The 22,984-nt window shown below is 43.8% G+C and overlaps 1 long non-coding RNA gene across 1 annotated transcript in view; it reads left to right on the top strand.

Moving 5' to 3' along the window:
- The window catches only part of LOC115831242, a 96,540-nt gene extending 78,301 nt beyond the window's left edge, over window positions 1-18,239 (top strand). The window contains exon 3 of the long non-coding RNA XR_004026768.1: window positions 17,476-18,239. This is a non-coding gene — a long non-coding RNA (uncharacterized LOC115831242). The remainder of the gene's footprint in view (window positions 1-17,475) is intronic.
- The last annotated feature ends 4,745 nt before the right edge of the window (window positions 18,240-22,984 follow it).

Below are 22,984 nucleotides of genomic sequence, written 5' to 3'. Positions count from 1 at the left end.
GCTTTTCTGAAGCACATGAGGATGGAGCACTTTGACCTAACCTCATTCCTATATGTAAAGAGTACATCAACTCTTTGGGCATGTCACATGAGCAATCTTCCCATGAAGTAAATGGTCAGTATTGGTGAGAACACTGAGATATGAAACAGCTCAGTCCTTCCTTGGCCTCCTTTCCTCGCCAGGTGATATGGTTTGGCTGTGTCCCCACCCAAACCTCATCTTGAATTGTAGCTCCCGTAATTCCCACGTGTTGTGAGAGGGACCTGGTGGGAGATCATTGAATCATGGAGGTGGCTTTCCCCATACTCTTGTCATGGTAGTGAAAAAGTCTCATGAGATCTGATAGCTTTATAAGGAGAAACCCCTTTCACTTGGTAAGATGCGCCATTCATCTTCTGCCATGACTGTGAGGCCTCCTCAGCCATGTGGAACTGGGAGTCCATTAAATCTCTTTTCCTTTATAAATTACTCAGTCCCTGGTATGTCTTTGTCAGCAGCCTGAAAATGAACTAATACACGAGGGCTTGTTAGAGTCATAGAGCAGTGGCCCACCTATAAGTTGCAACAGCATTTTGTGTGTAAGGCATAGTACTTGGTACCATGGGGTTGATGAGGTTAAGAGGCAGGCTCTGCTCTGGAGGAGTCTGCAGTCCATTTGGAGTTGTCGGGGGGCTGCCCATCCCTGGAAAGAGAATCATATATTTTGAAACCAAAATACCCATCAAAGTTTACAAACTATCAGGCCTGTAAGAGTTGAGTTGAGGACAGAGGGCTCAGGAAAGCCTTCGTGGAAGAAGTAGCCATTTTGCTGGATTTTTGAAAGGACAAACCAGATAACTAGGAGATGACTTGGGCTGATAACCGGGAGAACTCTGAGTGCTTTCTTCTGCAAGTGATTTGCATACTATTGTTTACTGGTACATAGCACAGTGTTGCAAAACAAGCCCAGAATCAATCTTTTTCCCCTAAAACCATAAATAGTTGTGCTATGCATGTCTTTGTATATGACTTTTTTTTTAAAGATACATAATCTTGAAGTAAGATAGGTCAGAATTCAAACCACAAATCCCAGCTCTGCTATTTCCTACCACTGTGGACAGGGCAGCAAATGTCCCTGAGCCTCAGATTCTCCATTTATAAAATAGGGTAATACTGATCTCAATATCTTATTAAATTACATTTAGCCTAAAGCTGCCTCTTTACATATTTTAAGTCTGACCTCAAGGTTTCTCTGTACATAGTGAACTGTAACCTAACTGGATGTGTAAACATTCTGTAACCTATTCATGTTTTGGTCAATCAAACACAGCCAACTGTTCAAACTGTGTCCAAATAAGGCAACTGTCAAGTTGTAACCAATCCGGTTGGTTCTGTACCTCACTTACATTTTCTGTCCTTCACTTTCCTTTTTCTATACATAAATCTTCTTCCAACACATGGCTGCTTTGGAGCCTCTCTGAGCCTACTCTGGTTTGGAGCTGCCTGGTTCATGAATTGTTTTTTGATCAGTTAAACTCTTGTTAAATTAATTTGTCTAAGGTTTTTCTTTTAACAATGTTTTTATAAGGATTAAAATGAAAAAATATGTAAGGTGCCTAACTCAGTCTGAAAATTATAGTTTGTTTAAGGTAATGATTAAGTAGCTATAACAAAGACTCCCAAAGCTACAGCATTTAAGAAATAGAGGACCAGACATGGTGGCTCACACCTGTAATCCCAGCAATTTGGGAGGCCGAGGCAGGTGGATCACCTGAGGTCAGGAGTTTGAGACTAGCCTGGCCAACATGGTGAATCCCCGTCTCTACTAAAAATACAAAAATTAGCCAGGCATGGTGGCGCATGCTTGTAATCCCATCTACTTGGGAGGCTAAGGCAGGAGAATCGCTGGAACCTGGGAGGTGGAGGTTGCAGTGAGCTGAGATTGTGCCATTGCACTCCAGCCTGGGCAAGAAGAACAAAACTCCATCTCAAAAAAAAAAAAAAAAAAAAAAAAAAAAAAGAGACGTTCATTTTTGTCTCATGTTAATAGCTCCTAACAATGATTTGAGTTGGTGGGGTATCTCACTTTATTAAGTTTATCAGGGACCCATGATCCTTTCATCTTGTTCTCTGTCATTTCCTAGGGAAGAGATATACAAATGATGGCTCCCAGACTGTTTTTGCAAATAAAGTTTTTTTGGCACCCAGCCACACTCATTTGTTAACATACTGTCTACAGCTGCTTTAACAGGTAGAGTTGAGTAGTTGCAACAAAAACCAAATGGACCCCAAAGCCAAAAGTATTTACTATCTGCAACTTTTATTATTTTTTATTTTTTGAGACAGGGTCTTGCTCTGTGGCCCAGGCTGGAGTGCAGTGGCACGATCTCGGCTCACTGCAACCTCTGCCTCCCCAGTTCAAGCCATTCTCCCACCTCAGCCTCCCAGGTAGCTGGGACTACCGGTACGTATCACCACGTCTGGCTAATTTTTGTATTTTTAGTAGAGACAGGGTTTCACCATGTTGGCCAGGCTGGTCTCAAACACCCCACCACAGGTGATCTGCCCACCTTGGCCTCCTAAAGTGCTGTGATTACAGGCGTGAGCCACCACACCCAGCCATTTTCTACATCTTTAGTAGAGTTTGCTGGCCGAGGCTTTGTTATGGGTTTGTCCATGTTTCAGCTCACTAGGAAGAAGGGCAGCAATTTCCTTTCAGGGTGGAAGTTGCATACATGACATCAGCTCACCCTTCATTGGTGAGAACTTAGTCACGTGGTCATACCTAGCTGCCAGGTAGCCAGGATAAGCAGTGTGGCCTTGGGCAATGAGATGCTCAGCTCTAATCATATCACTTTGAAAGATGGGAAGAATTAATTCTGGTACAAACCAACAGTATCTGTCACATTTGTCCTCAGTGTGAGCTCCCTTTCCCTTTCCCAAGTATCAGACTACCCAAAAAATCCACAGTTCTCGTTCCTTCACTGCAGTGCCCTCTAGCTTCTGCTCCTGGCTTTCCTGAATGTCTCTGTTGTTGCTTCTTATCTCTAATGTCACCCAGTTCTCATTTAATCTTAGCGAGTCCGGTTGACCTTTTAAAAAAATGGCCCTATGATTTATGACAGGGTATTTCAACGCTGGTGCTTGACATGAAATTCTTTGTTTTAGGAGCTGTCTTGGACAATGTAGAATGTTGAGTCGCATCCCTGCCTTGGCCCAGTGGATTTCAGTAGCATCCCCCTGTTGTGACGACCAAAAATGCCTCCAGATATTACCAAATGTCCCTGGGGGGACAAAATTGCCTGCGGTTGAGAATCACTGACTTACAGGTGGATGGGATCTCTACCTTTTGTCCCACCATGTTTTTAATGGTCACTAACATTTTTGTTCAAAGAGAATTCTTCCTTTATCATGATAAACCTCTCTTGGTTTTACAAAGCAATGCTATTTGACTAAATTTAACTTCTTAGGTATTGAGTCTGTATTTCTAGATGTGAAGCTTTTTAACTCTGCGGAGTTCTAGGTAATTATTTCACCCAGATAATCCTATGAACACTAGAATCTATTCTAAAATATCAGAGCTAGGCTATGGATCAGGGGAGACTTTGAGGCAGAGAGAAGAGAAGCTATTTAATTTAGGAGGCAAAAAGCGGGGGCAAGAGGAAGAGAAGCTCATTGAGAAATAGTAAAAAAAGGACTTACTGGAATGTTGTATTCATGGGCAAGAAAATGCCTATTCATTTTACAGTGTGCTACATGATATTCCAGACCTCAAACTTCAGGATGCATTAAAATCACTTGGCACTCTTGTTCAAATGTGTTTAACCCCCTTCCAGAGATTCTAGTTCAGTTGATCTGGTGGCAGGAGGTGGGGTGGGCAGAAATGGAAATTCTGATGCCATTGATCCAGTTTTAAAAAATACTGTCTTAGACTAACTTTTCAGAAATGTTTAAAAATGTTTCTATGTTCATTTAAATAATAGCTGTCAATTGTGATTGAGGAATCAGGCCAGCATGAGTAGTTTATTTTGTCACTTAGTCCAGGCTCTAATTCATGGCATCTATGCCAAGTGAGGAACAAAGTGGGGCTTTGTTAATTGCCTGCCAATACCTTGTTTCCCAGCACAGAACTCTCTAGAAGCTGGATTGCACCATGTGCTTTAGGCTGGAGCTAATGTTTGGCCTTTTATTTCCTCCTCTCTGGATTTCTGCCTATTTTATCTCTTGTCTTTCCCTCCAAAACAAATCAGAGGCAGGGCCCTGCTACTGTAGCACCAGGCAAAGTCTATTGGTTACACCCTCCAGTGACCTAGGAAAGGGAGCAGGACAGAGAGGGACCATTTTGGGTTTTAAAGATAAAAACTGGAACCAAAGGCAACAAGTCCTAAGTAGTTAATAAGGAACCTTAAAATAATGAGAAAAAGAATTTTTTGAAAGTTAAATAAGTGACTCTAATGAATTCACTTTAGCATGTGATACCTAATCTCATTCTTGCCTGGTATCAATGACCAGTCAAGGCTCCTTTGCCCATGGCGAGGGCAGTGTTTGGGCCAGCCAGACTCCCCTTGACACCAGAAAGGAGAGGCCAGGCCTCCTGTCCCGAGGTGGAAACCAGTCCTGTTCTTCCTGTTGCATGGGCAGTTGGAATCCAGAGTGCACAAGAGAAGATAAAAGTCATGCTTTGCAAGGGAACCGATCTTTAACACAGCAACCCTGGCTGATGAGGCTTAGGTTTTCACAAAGGAGATCTGCCTACTCCTCAGGGTTGGTGCAAGGAAGAGGGCAGAAAACGAATCTAAAATGTGGACAGGGCGGGGCGTGGTGGCTCACACCTGTAATCCCAGCACTTTAGGAGGCCGAGTCACCCAGATCAATTAAACCCAGCAGTTTGATACCAGCCTGGCCAACATGGTGAAACCCCGTCTCTACAAAAAATACAACAATTAGCCAGGTGTCGTGGCAGGCGCCTGTAATCCCAGCTACTTGGGAGGCTCAGGCCTGGGAATTGCCTGAACCAAGGAGGTGGAGGTCACAGTGGGCCAAGATCACGCCAGTGCACTCCAGCCTGGGCAACAGAGTGAGACCCTGTCTCAAAAATAAATAAAATAAAATGAAATGTGAACAGGAGTTGGCTCCTGTAGAGACCAAGTCCGAAATGAGATGCAGGGGAATAAGAACCTGACCTTCAACTCTTTCTCCTTGCTTTTACTCCTTTTCTCCCTTTCTCTTTCTTTTTCCTTCCTTCCTCCATCTCTTCTATTTTTTTTCCTTTTAAAGACCAAAGACAAATTTTTCATATAGGCCAACCTTAAGACAAGCTCAAGGAAGTAGCATTGTTCACACCTCTCCTTTTCTTCTTGTTCTGATATGACCCCAGTCTAGCTTGGGTTCAGTGTTACCCCCTCATTTTGATACTCACACACTGTTTCTCTATCTCTCTCCCTTCCTTCCTTCCTTCCTCCCTCCCTAGTTCTTTCCTTCCTCTCTTTCTCTCTTTCTTTCTCTCACCCTCTTTCTCTTTATCTCTCTCTCTTTCTCTTTCTTTTTTGATAGGATCTTGCTCTGTTGCCCAGGCTGGTCTAAAACCCCTGGCCTCAAGTGATCCTCCTGATTCAACCTCCCAAAACATTGGGATTACAGGCATAAGTCACCATGCCTGACTCCTACACACTCTGATAACAGCAACTGTTACTGAGCTGAGCACATAGTAGGAGCCTTGTAAAAGCACAGAGTCAGTCAAATGCATACAGGCTGTCTCAAGTTGAAGCAGCTGTGTCCGAGAGGATTACTCAACGCTAAATTTCTTCTGTCCTGTGTATACTTTCTCTCTTGCTCCCACTTGCTTTGATCACCCACCCATCCTCAGAGATGTGTGTCCACCTGACCTGCCTGGCTCTGGCATTTTTACGAGGTGGTTGTGTTCTGACGGTGATCATGGCCCTGGTTCTAACTCTGCCTCATCCTCCCCATAGTGAGCCAGCTTTTCCCTCCCACCCTGCCCTCATAGCCTCTGGATTTGCATTGATTTGTTTATCTCTGGGCTGAGAGCTGATTTGGTCTTCCCTGGCTACATGGCTGAAGTAGGGCTGGTTGATACAGAGGTGCTCAGTCTGTCCTTAAGACCAGGGATGGTGTGTTAGTTTCCTAGGACTGCCATAACAAAGAACCACAAACTGAGCAGCTTCAACAACAGACATTCGTTGTCTGAAAGTTCTGGAGGCTCCAAGTCCAAGATCAAGGTGTTGCAGGATTGTGGGCTGTGAGGAAGAATCTATTCTCGGCTAATTTCTTGGCTTCCGGCACTTTGCTGGCGATCTTTGGGATTCCTTTTCTTATAGAAGCATCACCCCAGTCTCTGCCCTCATATTCACATGGCCTTCTCCCTGGGTGTGTGTCTGTGTACAAATTTCCCCTTTTGATAACGACACCAATCATATGGGATTAGGGGCACATCCTACTCATGTGTGATTTTATCTTAACTAATTACATCTGCAGTAACCTTATTTCCAAATAAGGTCACATTCCAAGGTGCTGGGGGTAAGACCTCCACATCTTCTTGGGGGACCCTTAAGAGATGGTGACTTTTCTGTCGCCATCTTTCACGTCTGTCACTTGCATCTATTAAGCTCTTTCCTGGGGCTGAGACTAGAGTAAAACAAGTGAGAACTCATAGGGAACAATAAATTTAAGGGGACATTAAGTAGCTCAGCAGTCAAGATAAATTATATTTTAAATGAAGTGGGTTTTTAAAAAATATATATATTGTGTCTTTTTTTGGTCTCTTTTTTAGTGTTTTTAATTTTTTTTTTTTATTTTTGAAGCAGAGCCTCACTTTGTTGCTCAGGCTGGAATGGAGTGGTACAATCATGGCTCACTGCAGCCTCCATCTCCTGGACTCAAGGGATCCTCCAGAGCCTCAGCATCCAGACTAGCTGGGACTACAGGCATACATATGCCTGGCTAATTTATATATGTTTTTTGTATAGATGGGGTCTCTCTGTGTTGCCCAGGCCTCAATCAGTTCACCCACCTTGGCTTCACAAAGTTTTGGGATGACAGGCATAAGTCACTTCACCCAGCTGTGAAATGTTTTTAAATGTGAAAGTCAGTGGAAAAAAATCCATGATGAACAACATATCAACATCATAAAGAAAGGCAGGATCTGCCCCCACGCTTGCACGGTGGAGCCTCTCTCATCTCATCCCATCTTTGCCTGCCCCAACATTGGCTTAATGGGGACTGAGCAAGCCAAGGCCCATCCCGCCCCCTGTAGCTGGAGCCCTTGCCTCTTGTTACCCTTGACTATAGTTTCTTTAACTTCAGAACACAACCAAAGATGCTTCGCTGGATTTTGGAATTCAGAAGGCTTGTTTAACACTAGGTTTGAACCTTATTAATTTCCTACTTCAGTGATTCTCTGCCAAGTCTTTTATACTCCTCTCAAGCTCTGTGTTTGATTAGAATACTTTCACTCCTTGAACTCAGACACTTCCTGGAGGGGGATCTTGCTGATTAGTTTGATGTCATGGGGCCCTGTCAACATTCCCTCATCTTTGCTGGTTTTTTTTTTTTTTTTTTTAATACCAAATGAAGGTGCACTTAGGTATGGAACTCTCTCTCTGGGTGGCGCTCCTTCCCTGGCCTCCTGTAGGGTTGGACCGGAACCCTCTCGGTGTTCACTTCTAGGGTCAGAACGCATCTGGAGCAGGATTATGAAGTAGCATTTCCCCTGCAATTTGTCAAACTCGCCAACAACTAGAGAAATCACCCTGATTCCTGAGAGAGAGATTACCAGGAAGCCTTTTTCAGGGGCAGATGGGGTTATTTTGCCAGTGTAGCAGAAAAAAGGTAAATAGCAGGTGTAAACCAAAAATAAAATTCTAAGCCTCCAGAATGACTAAATGGATCTCCCTCTTGGCCAAGGCATTCCAAAGTAAACCTGAAAAACTAGTTCAAGCTGTGATGGGAAGAGGGGCTTGTTGGATAGATCTCCTTATGCCCTCCTCCCTTTGGAATTTAGGCTCAGCTGACAAGGGTTAACATTAAAACAGAGATCTTAGGACTGACAAAGCAGACTCTTTGTAGTGGTAAGACACCAAATTCCAACCTGACTCTAGTATAGCATCACAGGACAGATGGCAGGCCCTGAAAGACACTGAAGTATTTTACTACAAAATAGGTTTCTTTGACATCTTTTTAAATGGCCCTGAAAAGCTGTCTTTTGTGAGGAAATCTACATTCTGTAGAGAATCCTCTTCCCTTTCTAGGTCTTTACCTCATCTGGGAGATATTTACCTAAGGGTTCGGCAAGTTTTTAGGTCTGATAAAAGACATTTGTTCTCTATTCTCTCTACAGCCTGGAGGCTTCATTTGCATAATGAAATCCTTGGTCTCCACAACCCCTTATCTTAACCTAGAAGACTTTCCTTTTTGTTGATTCCAGGTCTTGGATAATAACTTAACTCTTTCAACTGATTGACAATCAGAAAATTTTTGAACCCACTATGACCTGGAAGCCGTACCCACCCTCCCAGCCTGCCCCCCACAACTGCTTCCAGACCCAACCAATGTACATCTTACATGTATTAATTGATGTCTGCCTGCAACTTCTGTCTCCCTAAAAGGTATAAAATTAAGCTGTAACCCAACCACCTTGGGCACATCTTCTCAGGACCTCTTGGGGCTGTGTCACGGGCCTTGGTCACTCATATCTGACTCTGAATAAACCTTCTTAAATATGTCATGGAGTTTAACTCTTTCCATTGACACAGGTGAGTTTGTGTTGCTCACTGCTTGCTATGTGTTACAGTAAGAACGAGATGATCCATTTGCAGAGCTTTGCCTTTTCTGTGGCCAGGTGGGCAGGTGAAGAGACTTGACTTGCAGGCCAGTCATTCCATCTGTTCCCAACTCTTCCAGCCTCCTTCTGGGATCCTGTTTTTCCTGCCATCACCCAGCTGAACCCAAACTTTATTCTTTTATAACACACTCCCAGCACACAAATTTATGCACCTACACCAAATTCACTTGCCAGCCACCTCATTCAATAGCTGTGAATATTTCTGTAGGCTCTTTCTTTTGTGAACTGCAAATAATGACCAGCCTAGTCTCCATGGTTATATTGAGGGGGAAGAGATTCTCTTTAGTGGATTTCTTTTATTAATTAATGTTCTATTTTTTCCATTCACTGATACCCTACATTTTATAGCTTCTAGGAAAATTATACTTGGTACAGTACTTTTACCCTAAATGTGTCCATGTGCAGGAAATAGTACAGTAATTGACACCCAGTTAGTGTTTAGTTAATTGTAGTTCTAAATAATGTGTCTAACGAAGAAAATTTGGAAATCACTTTGCTTAAGAATAAGGAAGTTTTGCAGGGCAAATGTATTAGTCTGTTCTCACGCTACTAATAAAGACATACCAGAGACTGCCTAATTTATAAAGAAAAGAGGTTTAATGAACTCATGGTTCCATATGGTTGGGGAGGCCTCACAATCATGGCGGAAGATGAAGGAAGAGCAAAGGGACTTCTTTTTTTTTTTTTTTTTTTGAGACGGAGTCTCGCTGTGTCACCCAGGCTGGAGTGCAGTGGCGCGATCTCGGCTCACTGCAGGCTCCGCCCCCCGGGGTTCAGGCCATTCTCCTGCCTCAGCCTCCCACGTAGCTGGGACTACAGGTGCCTGCCACCTCGCCCGGCTAATTTTTTGTATTTTTAGTAGAGACGGGGTTTCACTGTGTTGGCCAGGATGGTCTCGACCTCCTGACCTCGTGATCTGCCCGCCTCGGCCTCCCAAAGTGCTGGGATTACAGGCGTGAGCCACCGTGCCCGGCCGAGCAAAGGGACTTCTTACATGGCAGCAGGCAAGAGAGCTTGTGCAGGAGAGCTCCTGTTTATAAAACCATCAGATCTCGTGAGACTTCACTCCCTATCAGGAGAACAGCATGAGGGTAACCACCGCCATGATTAAATTACCTCCCACTGGCTCCCTGCCACGACACGTGGGGATTATGGGAACTACAATTCAAGATGAGATTTGGGTGAGGACACAGCCAAACCATATTAGCAAACATTTGAGCAAATGTGCTATCAATATTAAGAAGACCAACATCTAGGAGGCAGCACACAGCTAATGCAAGAGCATTGACTTGGAATCAGGATTGCTAAGAGCTCCTTGCAGATCTGCTACTGGGCGACTAGTTAACAAGTAACTTAACTTCTCTGGGTCTCAGTTTCCTCATGTGTAAAACCCAGCGGACTGGCAGAACCACTAGCGGAGAGCTCTTCCGGCTCTAAGTCTGTGACACTTTGATGGCTCTTGTTCCTGGATGAAGGGACACCACTGGGAGAAATTGCTTCCTCCATAAGTCAACAAATTGGAATTAAAGTGCCTGTGATTCACTCCGTGAAGTTCGGTGCTGCCAACGATCACAATTCTCATGAACTCAATAAATTGTGCAATATTCTGGAAACAGCTGCCTCTCAGGGGTAGTGTTTAAGTCATCCAATTGGGAAAACAGAGGACACAAAATAATCGTAAAATGGTTTCAGGGAGACATAAGACTGACAGAAATAGAATCCCTGTTCTTTCTGGAATGGAACGCTGCTGTTGCACCACAATTTCTGTGAGTTGGACCTAAAAGGAATGCCTTTACTTTTCAGGACTTGCTTTTTGTTCCTTAAAGAGCCAGGAAAATATGAAAGCAATCGATTTTCTCAGAATTCCAAAAGAAAGATACTGCTGTTTGCAAGACAAAGAAAAAAATTAAATGGAGATGGCAGCCTGTGCGTGCTGTTCCCTTCAGCAACGAGCAAACTGTGACCCAATTTGCAAGCCCTTGCAGGTTTGCAGGGTAGACCCTGGCGCTGTCTCTTCCCATTAGTTTCTCTGGCAGCAGGACTGGCTGGGAGAAATTGGCTCAGTACATCACTAGTTATATTACACAGCAGCTGTGGAAAATTATTAAACTAACAGAGAGACAAATGGCTTGGGAGAGAATAAAGTCAGGAAGTCTGGAAACCCCCATTACAGTACATCATGTTGAGTTTCTTCTCCCTAGATTAAGACCCTGGTTCCTAAATGAGAATCCAAATTGCAGCTAAACTTACTTTACTTACCCATCTTCTTTTAAATTTGTTTCTCATTTTTCTTTGGCCAGTTGGAGATCATAGAACATTGTCCCATCTTATGCCATTTCTTTCCACTTTGGTCTTGGACCATCTCTTCCTCTGTGCTGTCACTGGAGACATACAATTACACACATTCAATCTCATGTGTTCCTCATACACGCATACTCATGTGGAAACCCTGATACTCTGCACACACATGCTCACATGCAAACACGCCCTGTCTCACACACACTCATGGATGTGCACACACACACTTTTGCACAATTTTTTTTTTTTTTGAGATGGAGTCTTGCTCTGTTGCCCAGGTTCAAGTGATTATCCTGTCTCAGCCTCCCTAGTAGCTGGGATTATAGGCTTGAGCCACCACGCCCAACTAATTTTTGTATTTTTAGTAGAGACGGGGTATCACCATGTTGGCCAGGCTGGTCTTGAACTCCTGACCTCAAGTGATCTGCCTACCTCGGCCTCCCAGAATGCTGGGATTATAAGCATGAGCCACTGTGCCCGGTACATTTGCACACACTTTTGAGACTCCAGTGTCTGGGCTCTGGTTGAAAGGCCACTCTGAATTTTTTTCCACTCTTTGTGGTAGTTGGAACTATGTCTACTCCCAAGAGTTCGGACCACTCTGCTGAGAGTTCAGCATGTTTGTAAATGTAATTGGTTTATTAAACGGTATGAATTTAGTGAGAAACACACAAGAAGATTTATTTTTCCTCCAAATGCAACCTTACAATATGCTCTGTTGAATCTCCATTTCATTTCTCCCACAGCTTCTCAGTTATAATGCAGTTGGGGACCAGGAGTGGTGGCTCATGCCTGTAGTCCCAGCTACTCAAGAGGCTGAGGTAGGAGGATTGCTTGAGCCCAGGAGTTTGAGGCTGCAGTGAGCTATGATTGCGCCACTGCACTCCAGCCTGGGTGACAGAGGGAGCCTGTCTCAAAAAAAAAAAAAATAAATAAAATGCAGTCAGGTCCAGATCAAAACTTAAATTTCTTGTCAGATTTAGTGCTCATGTCCTTCTCCAAGAGCTGCCAGGCACTGAGAGTCTTGTCTAGAGGAGAGAGGAGTGGTTGGCTTTTTTATTTCTTTCACCTTCTGCTTACAGCCCTTGTGTAGTTGACATGAAACAAAGTGATTAGAGAAAAGGGACAAATGCTTTTATTTAGCTGCTGTTGTTGGAGCTCTCTCGGCTGTTTTTTTTAAGATGGAGTCTCGCTTTGTCGCCCAGGCTGTAGTGCAGTGGGGCAATCTTGGTTCACTGCAACCTCCACCTCCCGGGTTCAAACAATTCTCCTGCCTCAGCCTCCCAAGTAGCTGGGACTACAGACACCTGCCACGATGCCCGGCTAATTATTGTATTTTTAGTAGAGGAGGGGATTCGCCATGTTGGCCAGGCTGGTCTTGAACTCCTGACCTCAAGTGTTCCGCTCACCTAGGCCTCTCAAAGTGCTGGGATTACAGGCTTGAGCCACTGCTCCTGGCCTTTCCTGGCTATTGATGTCCATAGATGGAAGCATCAGAAACCTGACTCTCCAGTTGGGTCACAGGTGGGTGCTTTGGAGGGTGATGTGCTTGCCTCCCCATGTATAGTTTTCTGATATGGGGAGCTCATCTGGCTTGATGTTTCTGGCTGCACCCCTCAGCCCCCATGCCCCCTGGCATGCTCACAGCAAGTGTGGCTTGGGTATTGTCCTGGGAAGCCTGGTCAGAGCTTTCCACATTCTGCAATGTCCAGGGCAGCTCTCACCTCCTGGCCATGCCATGGGGTGGAGTGTAGACCTCGTTACTGCTGCCCTCTGTTCTCCATGAAGTGCAGAGGAGCAGGTCTGCTGCAACAGAGGCTGTCCACCTGAAGACCGCCTGCCAGTGAGTCTTGCCTTCACCCCTAGTCTTCACAAATGATCCTTTGGAGCCCCCCTGTATGTGGCTTTTGGGAGGGCATACCCATGTCAGGCAGAATTGTAATCCAGCCCCAAGATGCCTGTCCCTGATGTGGACACCTTGCACAATCCCCAAGATTACAATTATGATGGACTCAGCTCCTGCAATAGGTCCCTGACATATGGCACTGTCGACTTTAATAAAGGGATATTATTGGTCGGGTGTGGTGACTCATGCCTGTAATCGCAGCACTTTAGGAGGCTGAGGTGGGTGGATCACAAGGTCAAGAGATCGAGACCATCCTGGCCAACAAGGTGAAACACCATCTCTACTAAAAATATAAAAATTAGCTGGTCATGGTGGCACGCACCTGTAGTCCTAGCTCTTCAGGAGACTGAGGCAGGAGAATTGCTTGAACTTGGGAGGTGGAGATTGCAGTGAGCCGAGATCATGCCACTGCACTCCAGCCTGGTGAAAGAGAGACTCCGTCTCAAAAAAAAAAAAAAAAAAAAAAAGAAAGGAAGAAAGAAAGGGCTATTATGGAGAGGGGTCTGACCTAATCAGGAAAGTGCTAAAAAGGGGCTGGACTCTTCCTGGAAAGGGATTTGAAGCATGAGAAGCGTTCAACATGGGAGCTTTGCTGGCTTTGAAGATGGAGGGGTCATGTGGTGAGGAATGTGGGTGCCCTCTAAGAGCAGCCCGTGACTGACAGTCAGCAAGGAAGTGGAAACCTCAGTCCTACAGCTACAAGGAACTGAGTTCTGCCAACAACCACATGAAGTTGGAAGAGGACTTGGAACATCAGGTGTGAACCCAGCCAGCCAACAGCTTGGTTCCAGCCTTGTGACACCCTGAACGAGAACCCAGCTACGTGGTGGCTGGACTTCTTACCTACTGAGCCGTGAGCTAGTGAATTCATGTTGTTTTAAGCCACTAAGTTGGTGCCAATTGTTAGAAAGCAATAGAAACTGAAGAGTACATTGCCCCTTCACCTGCTAGTGGGGAAGAGAGAGAAAAGGCCCCAGCACCTTTCATCTAAGTCAACAACTCCCAATTCCAACTAGTTTTTTGCAAATATGATCTGGGGGCAAATGGTGGATTGATTGTAGCAGGGTCAAATAGTCTTGGAGAAGTCTCTGGCTTCCATCCAAGTCAATTATCTTTAGGGGCCATTAGTATTACGGTTTTCAACCTTGGGTTTTTGGCCATAATTCCCAGACAACAGAAAAAGTCCTGTTCAACATCCTGCTACCCATGGGAAAAGCAGTGGTCCCAATATCCTTATTCTTTTATAACCACGATGTTGAACAAGTATGGCTTCAGGGTGTAATTATTAAGCCATTTTATTTTTGTCTCCTATCACTCCTTTGTTCTGTGGAGCTAATTAGTCTCTTGCTCCTGGATCACCATGACTTTTATGGTCACCTTCAGGGAATGAAAAGTCTTCTAATCAGTAATTAATGTCTCATTCAGAGACATCGCCAAAACTTGCCACTTCATTCAAGGTTACAGCTATACCCTTTTCCTTACCACTGTAGGTGCTGGGAGGGAGGGGAGTGGTTGACTTTGATTTTTTCCAACTTGAGCTTTGATTTGCCAGCCATATCCCCCGACACTCTGGTTTTCTATCTCTGTGAGATTAGAGGAGAGAAGAGAGGACAAGGAAGGGAATGCCCCAGGCTTGCCTTTACCCAAGGTAAAACATCACCCACATAGGGTGTATCTCTAGAGAACCCACGAGAGCCCTCATCAGTCACTGTAAAACGTCAGAGCCCAGAGAGTGAGAGGCCAGCCTAGGACAGACTCAGTCACGTGGAGCTTTCCTTCTCCTTCCCTCCTTGTCCATTTTTCATTTATTTGGCCCCATCTGCTGGAGTGTCTCCGTGCCCCTGCCCTAAATGTTCCTGATTTCTGTCTCCTCTTCTTCCTCTGAGGGATGTCTCAGGGGTAGGTGTTTCTCAACATTCTGCCTTTTACTTTCTTCTCCCCTTTTTGATAGTCTAGCTGCTGTTTGTTGTGTTTGTTTGTTTGTTTGTTTTTGGAGATGAGGTCTCCCTATGTCGCCCAGGCTAGTCTTGAACTTCTGTCCTCAAGCAATCCTCCCACCTCCACCTCCCAAGTAGCTGGGACTACAGGCACACGCCACCATGCCTGGGTGATTTTTAATTTTTGTGTGTGTGTGTGTGTGTGTAAAGACAAGGTCTCACTACATTGCCCAGGCTGGTCTCAAACTCCTGGGCTCAAGTGATCCTTCTGCTTCAGCCTCCCTAAGTGCTGGGATTGCAGGTGTGAGCCATTGTGCCTCTTTGGCTGGTGTTTTTCATGTGTTCCTGGGGCTTTGACTCTTAGGTTGAGGTGAATGATTTTGTTTTTATTTATTTATTTTTATTTTTTGAGATGGAGTCTTTCTCTGTCACCCAGGCTGGAGTGCAGTGGTGTGATCTTGGCTTATTCCAACCTCTGCTTCCCGGATTCAAGTGATTCTCCTGCCTCAGCCTCCCAAGTAGCTGGAATTACACGTATGTGCCACCATGCCAGGCTAATTTTTTAGTTTTAGTAGAGATAGAGTTTTGCCATGTTGGTCAGGCTGTCCTTGAACTCCTGACCTCGGGTGATCCACCCACCTTGGCTTCCCAAAGTGTTGGGATTACAGGCATGAGCCACTGCACCCGGCCAGGTGGATGATTTTAAAATCTGCATTTCCAGAACTCCCTCTCCTCTGAGCTTCAGTTCTGTGTTCCTGATTGTACATTGGAGATCTTGACCCAAAAGGCCCACAGCCTTCTAAAGTCCCACATGTTTCAAAAGAAAGCCATCGCTCTCCTGCCCCCTTCCACCTCCCTCTCAATCCTTGTTTTTCTTAACTGTACCTCTGTTCTCCATCCACCCAGGCTGCCCAACGTCTGACTACTCCTTCTTCCTTAGTCTCTACATCAAATCCACCAAGTCCTTCCATTCTGCCTTCGCAATGGCTTTTTGTTTTGCTTTTTAATCTTATCAAAATTGAATTGTTAAAATTTTTATTTGCTTTATTTCAGTAGCTTTAGGAGTGAAGGTGGTTTTTGATTACATGAATGTATTGTATAGTGGTGGTGTCTGGGCTTTCAGTGTACCCATCACCCGAACAGTGAACATTGTACATAATAATTTTTCATCCCTCATCCCCCTCCCACACTTCCCCTTTCTGAGTTCCAATGCCCATTATATCTCTGTATGCCCCTGTGTACCCAAAGCTTAGCTCCCATGTGTAAGTGAGAGCATGTGGTATTTGGTTTCCCATTCCTGAGTTGCCGCACTTAGGATGATGGCCTCCAGATCCATCCAAGTTTCTGCAAAATACATTATTTTCCTCTTTTTTTAAAATGGCTGAGTAGTATTCCATGGTGTGTGTGTGTGTGTGTGTGTGTATGTATGTGATATGGTTTGGCTGTGTCCCCACCCAAATATCACCTTGAATTGTAGCTCCCATAATTCCCACATGTCATCGGAAGGTCCCAGTGGGAGGCAATTTAATCATGGTGGCGGGTCTTTCCCATGCTGTTCTCGTGGTTGTGAATAAGTCTCACAAGATCTGGTGGCTTTGTGAAGGGGAGTTCCCCTGCACATATCTTCTTGCCTGCCGCCATGCGAGATGTGACTTTGCTTCTCTTTTGCCTTCTGCCATGATTGTGAGGCCTCCCCAGCCATGTGGAGCTGTGAGTCAACTAAACCTCTTTCCTTTATAAATTACCCAGTCTCAGGTATGTCTTTATTAGCAGCATGACAGCTGACTAATACAGTGTGTGTGTGTGTGTGTGTGTGTGTGTACACACCACATTTTCTTTGTGCACTCATCAGTTTATGGGCACTTAGATGATTCCACATCTTTGCAATTGTGAATTGTTCTGCAATAGACATTTGCATGCAGGTGTCTTTTTTATATAATGATTTATCTTTCTTTGAGTAGATGTCCAGTAATGGGATTGCTGGACTGAATGGTAGATACACTTTTTGCTCTTTGAGAACTCTCCAGACCATTTTCCACAGAGGTTGTACTAATTTACATTCCCACTAACATTGTATACACTTTCCCTTTTCATCAAATCTGTGCCAATATCTATTATTTTTTGACTTTTAAATAATGGCCATTGTGATGGGGGTAAGGTGGCATCTTACCACAGTGGCTTTTGAATGGGACTCCTCCTCCCCATCACAGCTGCTTGTCCCTTGGTCCAAAACTCAGAGGCAACAGTCTATCTTTCTATCAATATGCTTTTAAAATACATACATACATACGTAAATATTTTTGTAGACTGGGATCATACTGCTCATGTTATTCTATAAATTGATTTTTTTCCCGCTTAACAATATATTGTGGAAATCTTTTGAAGTCACTTCATATTCATCAACAATAGTTTTCAAATATTATGACAGTTGAAGACTTTGAGTTTTGCCTTCTGTTGTTCAGACAGAGTTCTCATGGTCTCTTTCTCCTTTTCAGTTCCTGGTGACCTGAATTCCCATGGAGGAAAGAGGAAAAGGACATTATGCATAGGAGATGGCATCTCATGTCCCTGGTGAGCCAAATTCCATTAGGAAGATGGTGCGGTGTGAGATGGACCTGGACCTGGATAAAATGGGTGTTTAACAAGTATTTGTTGAGTAGGTGATGGAGGAGGCATGACTAGATGCAGAGTCTAGCTGAGTTGACAAGAGCTAACACCAGGTGTGGACCAGGACAGGGGGACCTTAAGCGAAGACACCCTGCCAGATGTGTCTTGTTCCCTTGACTGTTGGGAGGCCCTTGGTGGTGGGGTGACAATCCCCCAGTCTGAGGATTTTCCTTGGATGCTGCCTCTCAGTGCTAAAATGGGACAGTCCCAGGCAAACCAGGTCAGTTGGTCACTCTACTCGGTGAGTCCTGTGCTGTGTTCAAATTTTCCTCTTAACAGATGTGGATGGATTTCAGAAACTTAGAAACCACCATTTCTCTGTGGGTGGGAGGAGAGTTAAATCTTCTCACCAGAATCCTTTTATGTGTGTGAGAGAAATAAATATCTATCCTTTTTATATCTCTTTTGTTTCGGATTCTTTGTCACTACCAGCCAAATCCAATTCTTACATAAACGTGATACTAATTAAATTCATTTGCATAAACTCACCAGTTTTATTCTTAATTACTGTGATATACAATCATGAAGTATGTACCCTAAAATACCACTGTAAGTTTTATTTGATTACAGCATTAAACTTAATTTACAGAAATGCTTGGCTTCTTTCAATAGCTTGTTGATTATATAGTATGATCATCTTCTGATAACTTACAAGAAAAAAAATGGAAGGACCCATATTCCTTCCAGCTTGTGAATGGAGGCCCAGGGCACCAGGCCCTGCTATTGAATTTGAATAAATGGGATCTCTTTTGAACAGAATCTGAGAGATGGCATTAACATATACCTCCTGGCCAAAGTGCATTACATTTAGCCTTTACTGCAGACAGTTGTTTTTGGAGACACAATATGACCTTTGGTATATCTGCATCTGTGAAACAATAAGCCATTCTTTAAATGAAGATTTTGCTGCATTACAAATGACTGGAGAGGGTTTTAAAAATTATTATTCTAGTGCTGGTCTGCTTCCCTTCTTTCTCTTAAATAATCTGCTTTAAGCATTCAAAGGGTCTACTCATCTCAGGACATGACTATAGCTAATTTGCTGAGAGCCTCTGAACATACCCCAAGCCTGCTTAGGACATCTGCAGGGAAGTTAAATCATTTTAAGTGGAGGAATTAGGCTAATGTTTTCTGCTAGGAAGAAACCTTGAATCTGGTATTCTGAACAAGACTTCAAATGGTGGAAACAAATTATGCTGTAGATATACAAAAGAAAAATAAATCCATCTTATTTTACTAGGAGCTTGACACTTTTATTTAGAGAATTTATATTTCTGAATGCTTTCTTCATACCTTACGGATGCATTTCAAATGTGGGTGTTAGGTTGATGATCTACTTCTTAAAAACAGATCAGGGACAAAGAGGAGATTGGGGCCACTTTAGAATAAGAATGAAAGAAAAGAGAAGATTTATTTAACAATGAGATGAATCTGAGCAAAATGAATCTTTTTCTTGCAAAAGCAGGCAAATTCTGATAGGCTTGAGAGATTCTGAATGAAAAAAATGTTCTTTTGCAAATGACTTTTGCACCGTCACTATCTCCCCAAGACTTTGTGTTTTTTCTTTTTTGAGAGAGGGTCAGGTAGGCTGGAGTGCAATGGCAATCCTCCTGCCTCAGCCTCCGAGTAGCTGGGACTACAGGCACACTCTACCATGACCAGCTGATTTTTTATTTTTTGCAGCGACAAGGTCCATTACCTTGCACAGGCTGGTCTTGAACTCCTAGTTTTAAGCGATCTTCCCATCTCAGCCTCCCAAAGTGCTGGGATTATAAGTGTGAACCACTGGCCCTGCTTCCCCAAGACTTTAACATGGAAAACCTAAGTGGGAATTCTATATAATGGACCATGATCCACTATACATCAGTTACAGATGTGCACATTGTTGTGTGTGTTTTCATAAGCTTTCCTATGTGGACGTTCAACACTGAATGCTACTCGCTATGCACGTAGGATGAACGGTGAGCTGAGGTTATTTGCTGGAGACAGCCTGGGGAATTACAGCCAAGGGGATAAAAGGTAGCTGCAGGGTAGATTCTGATTGGCTTTTAAATGATTGCTATAGGGCAGCTGGTGGTGCTGAGAGAGGCGAGAGAGGTGTAGTTCGTGAACTAAACAGGCAGAGTTGCCGATCCTCATTCACTCCTGGGCCCTGATGAAAGCCAAGTTATCTACACCATGACCAACTCAGTGCAAACTATTTCCTCAGTGCTGGGGGTCTGTAGGGGAGAGCCCATCTCTGGGTGCAGACTTTGCTGGGAGGAGTTAAGACAACAAGTAGATGTCCGAATAAAAATGAAGCCCACGCCCTCCCCCATCTCACTGCTCTTGTTTTTCTCTGCTATTAGCCATACTTTGAATCTCAGCCTCTCACCATGGGATACCATAAACTAAGAGATCTAGTGAAATATTCTGAAAGTGCATGTTCTAGAAACTGCACGTTCTTTCCTTTCTTCAAAGGCATCTGGCAACTGACTTCTTCACATTGTTGAACAACTATCAGAAGGGGTGAGGGCCAGGCATGGTGGCTCATACTTGTAAACCTAGCCCTTTGGGAAGCCGAAGCTGGAGGATTGCTTGAGGCCAGGAGTTTGAGATCAGCTGGGGCAACAGAGCAAGACCCCAACTCTGCCAAAAATTAAAATATTAGCCAGGTATGGTAGTGCACAGCTGTAGTCCCAGCTATTCAGGAAGCTGAGGCAGGAGGATCACTTGAGCCCAAGGAGTTCAAGGCTGCAGTGAGCCATGATTGCGCCACCATACTCCAGCCTAGGTGACAGTGCAAGGCCCTGTCTCAAAAAGTAAAAATTTAAAAAAGGGAAGGGCAAGGAATCACACAGTTGCTCCTGGCTTTTCTAGGCTGTACGGTCTGATTGTCGTCATGCATGGCTAGGCCAGCCCGTGAATCAGACTCCAGTCCTGCTGTGTCAGATTCTGGGACTGCTTAGAATCTCTGTGAGCTCATCTATAAAATAATGGTTCAGAAAAATTGTGAACCACTAGCTGAGTCCCTTGTCTCATCGTGAATAAGCGTCATATTCTCCCTCCGTGCCAGATAGCATTATTCTTCCTCTTAACATCTTGCTGGAGAAGAATAGTCCCTGGGAGATTTCAATCTTGCACTCTTGGAGGGCACCCCAGTGTGACAATGAGCTCATTCTTGCAAGGGTATGGTCTATATTGGCGTTTGTTTCCTGATAGTGATGCATCGTCCCCAATACCTGTAACCCTGTGGTACTCCTTCCAGCTGGATTTCTCCACTGGGCTAATTCAGAATGCAGCATTTCATCTTGAGAGAAAGTCCAACTTTTTTTTGTCCTTTACTTAGCCTCCCAAGGATGACTGCAGCCAAGCAGGTGTCTATGACCAGAGCTTATTTGCACACCTATATTTATCCTAAGAATATGAAATGTGCAGTAGCCCCCATCCTCCCTCACAAAAGATCTATCAGCAAAAATAAAGTTCATGTTACGCTTAGAAAGATCTTCAATTGTTTTGCGAGTGGTTTCTCATTTCCTGAGACATTGAGAAAGTTTGACCTAAAAAGGTTGCTTTTTAATATATTTTATTGAAGAGAGAAGGTGATGCTCTTGTCACTAAGCAACATGAATAGGGAAGAGCGCCTATGGTTGTTTGTTGTATAAATGGGACAATAATGAAGATAACGAATTCTTGACCCTTTTCTATTTCTTTATAAACCAGCCCGAAATGCTGTTTCAGTGTCTGAACACATTAATATAATGGGAGAGACACTGTTCACACCCTGAACCTTGACCTTTGCAAGCAGAGGGGAGAATGCTGGTATACTACTTGTTTTATGAGAAAGGCCAGCCTAATTTTTATCATTAGGTTGGAGGCATGAAGTACACCTCATCGCTACTTCAGATATTTATTCTGGGATTTTGTTCCTTGGCTCCATTTCAAAGGCTACTTGACCAACTACTTTGTGCCTGTAATTCAAAATGTTATCTGGGGCTGTTTTTCAGTAGAGGGAGGCACTTAGAGTCAGAGAGATACATGGATCTGTTTTCCTACTGAACAGATGAAGAAATAGAGTGTTCAATGGGTTTGTCTAATGTCTCCACACTGAAACAGGCTCCAGGGCTCTCACAAGAATTTACTCAGGTTAATATGCAAAACTTGGAGAGCCTAAACAATGGATTTCCCATAGTGAAGTTTCTTTCCTGAAAAGGGTAGTAAACTTGGACATAAGAAGAAAAAAAAAAAGACTTACATCCAATATTCATACTTACATGGCCCTTAGAGACAAGACTTCTCTCCTTTCTCACAATACAAAGTCATTTTCATTCACTCATTCATTAAGGCAGTCATTTATTCACCCAATAGACATTTATTGAGCACATATTACATGCTAGGTATTGAGTTGGGAGCTGAGAATTCCAAGATTCTGAATAGGCCAGTCTCTGCTTCAGAGAGCTCCAAACCCAGTGAGGGAGAGAAGATCGTTTCAAGCTGATAAGCAACACTAAATCAGTGTGCAGCCATGTACCCTATAAATATATACATCTACTATGTACCCACCCCCCAGGAAATTAAAAATAAAATACAAAATAAAAAAAGGAGTTAAGGATTTAAAAAAAATGTGTGTTGAATGACAGTCAAGGATGGGATGAAGATTCAGGAATGCCTCCTGGAAGAGGTGGCTGGAGTTGTGTCTGAGAAGAAGGAGTTATCTATGTGGATTTTGAAGGAATAGGAGAGGAAAAGGCATTCCAGGCTGACAGTGTAATGGATACAAAGGCTGCCAAGTAGGAAGCAGTGTGCTGTGTGAATACGTAGCTCAGTGCAGGTGCAATAGAGAGGCAGAATAGGGTAGTTGTTGAAAGCCTTCTCTGCATAGACCTGATACAGAGACCTTGACCAAAGAAAGCTCCACCTCCATATCTTAATGATTGCCAAGGGAGGAAAAGAGATTGTGTAGAATTGTACACTGGCTTTTAAATCTTCCATTTGGGGGTGACATTGTTTTGCCTCTCATTTCACTGAGTAAAGTAAGTCACACCATCATGCCTAACTTCCAAGGGGACAGGAAAGTATAATCCTGTCATTTGCCCAGAAGGAGGAAAAATGGAATAACTGTGATTACCACAGCAAAGGAACTATTAGTTAGATATTATCAGAAAAATGTAAAATTCAAGCTATTCTATTTGATGGGTATTATTCCTTTTTAAAATCTGGTTCATAGATAACGTCCTCGCCAAAAAGTATCCTCATTTTTTTCCTTGGGTCGTATTTCCAAGTCATTTACTTTGGAGGGCACAGGAGGAAGCAGTCCTTCTCAGTATGAAACATTCTTTTGTCGTGATTGGTTTCCTG

Source organism: Nomascus leucogenys, chromosome 18, assembly GCF_006542625.1.
Source record: "Nomascus leucogenys isolate Asia chromosome 18, Asia_NLE_v1, whole genome shotgun sequence".
NCBI lineage: Eukaryota > Metazoa > Chordata > Mammalia > Primates > Hylobatidae > Nomascus > Nomascus leucogenys.
Note: the sequence above shows the minus strand (reverse complement) of the source record. Positions and strands in the feature narration are given on the sequence as shown.